Consider the following 2500-nt stretch of genomic DNA (forward strand, 5'->3'; position numbering starts at 1 on the left):
TACCCTTATAGGCGTCGTCGTAGTCGTCGTCGTCGTCGTCGAAAACAATATTCGTCTCAATTATTATACGAGCTCGCCCGTACAAGCGTCTGCGTTAATCCGTCGACGCGCGGGAATGAGGATTTCTCGTAAGTATCGATATAGAGAGAGGACGGTATACGTGTGTACCACCGCAATCGAAAATCGAAACGAACGAGAACGTCTTTCATATGAATGAAGCTCCCTGGTTGATCCTGCCAGTAGTTATATGCTTGTCTCAAAGATTAAGCCATGCATGTCTCAGTGCAAGCCGTATTAAGGCGATACCGCGAATGGCTCAATATATCAGTTTTGGTTCCTTAGATCTTACTCAGTTACTTGGATAACTGTGGTAATTCTAGAGCTAATACATGCAATCAGAACTCTGACCAGTGATGGGATGAGTGCTTTTATTAGATCAAAACCAATCGACGGATGGCCATGTGTCTGAAGTCGTTAATTTTGATGAATCTGGATAACTTTTGCCGATCGCATGGTCCAGTACCGGCGACGCATCTTTCAAATGTCTGCCTTATCAACTTTCGATGGTAGTTTCTGCGACTACCATGGTTGTCACGGGTAACGGGGAATCAGGGTTCGATTCCGGAGAGGGAGCCTGAGAAACGGCTACCACATCCAAGGAAGGCAGCAGGCGCGCAAATTACCCACTCCCGGCACGGGGAGGTAGTGACGAAAAATAACGATACGGGACTCTTACGAGGCCTCGTAATCGGAATGAGTACACTTTAAATATTTTAACGAGGAACAATTGGAGGGCAAGTCTGGTGCCAGCAGCCGCGGTAATTCCAGCTCCAATAGCGTATACTAAAATTGTTGCGGTTAAAAAGCTCGTAGTTGCATTTGTGCGCCGCGCTGTCGGTGCACCGCATCCGCGGTGATACTGACACGTCTGCGGAGCATATCGTCGGTGAGCCGGCGGTAATACGCCGGTTCAATATCAAAATCCTATCGCGGTGCTCTTCGGTGAGTGTCGAGGTGGGCCGACAATTTTACTTTGAACAAATTAGAGTGCTCAAAGCGGGCTCAAAATGCTGCTTGAATATTTCGTGCATGGAATAATAGAATATGATCTCGGTTCTATTTTGTTGGTTTTCAGAACTCCGAGGTAATGATTAATAGGGATAACTGGGGGCATTCGTATTGCGACGTTAGAGGTGAAATTCTTGGATCGTCGCAAGACGAACATCAGCGAAAGCATTTGCCAAAGGTGTTTTCATCAATCAAGAACGAAAGTTAGAGGTTCGAAGGCGATTAGATACCGCCCTAGTTCTAACCGTAAATATGTCATCTAGCGATCCGCCGACGTTACTACAATGGCTCGGCGGGCAGCTTCCGGGAAACCAAAGATTTTGGACTCCGGGGGGAGTATGGTTGCAAAGCTGAAACTTAAAGGAATTGACGGAAGGGCACCACCAGGAGTGGAGCCTGCGGCTTAATTTGACTCAACACGGGAAATCTCACCAGGCCCGGACACCGGAAGGATTGACAGATTAACAGCTCTTTCTTGATTCGGTGGGTGGTGGTGCATGGCCGTTCTTAGTTGGTGGAGCGATTTGTCTGGTTAATTCCGGTAACGAACGAGACTCTAGCCTGCTAAATAGGCGTCGTCATTTAGGTGTGCGTGGCTACGCGTCACGCAACTCACTGGCGACGTATTAAAATTCTTCTTAGAGGGACCGGCGGCTTCGAGCCGCACGAGATTGAGCAATAACAGGTCTGTGATGCCCTTAGATGTCCTGGGCCGCACGCGCGCTACACTGAAGGAATCAGCATGTTCTCCCTGGCCTAGAGGCCCGGGCAACCCGCTGAAACTCCTTCGTGCTGGGGATTGGGGTTTGCAATTATCCCCCATAAACGAGGAATTCCTAGTAAGCGCGAGTCATAAGCTCGCGTTGATTACGTCCCTGCCCTTTGTACACACCGCCCGTCGCTACTACCGATTGAATGATTTAGTGAGGTCTTCGGACCGACACGCGGTGGCTTCACGGCCGTCGGCGTTGCTGGGAAGTTGACCAAACTTGATCATTTAGAGGAAGTAAAAGTCGTAACAAGGTTTCCGTAGGGGAACCTGCGGAAGGATCATTAACGATGTACCGTTTTAACGTGCACTGCGTACGCGAAACGATGTCACATTAATGTTCTCCAAATACTTAAAACGTTCGTCGACACTTTTATCCAATCGTATCGATGAACTTTTAAAAAGAGACCGAACCGACAGGCGTTCCATGGCTTAACTGTCCGGGCGCGCCGGTCGTTCGTCTCGCGTCGCGTACAATCGAGAGTTTTATGCTTCGTTACGATACGGTTTAACATAAAATCCGCAAACCGTGAGAAACATATAAGCTTTAGGTGGATACGCGTTCGTTAACGTTCACTCTCTCTCGTTGCAGATTACGCGGTGTTCCGCGACGGGGGTAAATGTTTTTTTTTTTTTTTTTTTAGATATATTAAAAAAAAAAAA

The 2500-nt window shown here is 48.0% G+C and overlaps 1 non-coding gene across 1 annotated transcript; it reads left to right on the top strand.

Moving 5' to 3' along the window:
- Nucleotides 1–220: 220 nt before the first annotated feature.
- Nucleotides 221–2124, top strand: LOC113507265. Its single transcript, XR_003401835.1, has one exon. It is a non-coding gene; the product is annotated as a small subunit ribosomal RNA (ribosomal RNA).
- The last annotated feature ends 376 nt before the right edge of the window (nt 2125–2500 follow it).

This window comes from Trichoplusia ni, unplaced genomic scaffold (assembly GCF_003590095.1).
Source record: "Trichoplusia ni isolate ovarian cell line Hi5 unplaced genomic scaffold, tn1 tig00001250, whole genome shotgun sequence".
Classification (NCBI taxonomy): Eukaryota; Metazoa; Arthropoda; class Insecta; order Lepidoptera; family Noctuidae; genus Trichoplusia; species Trichoplusia ni.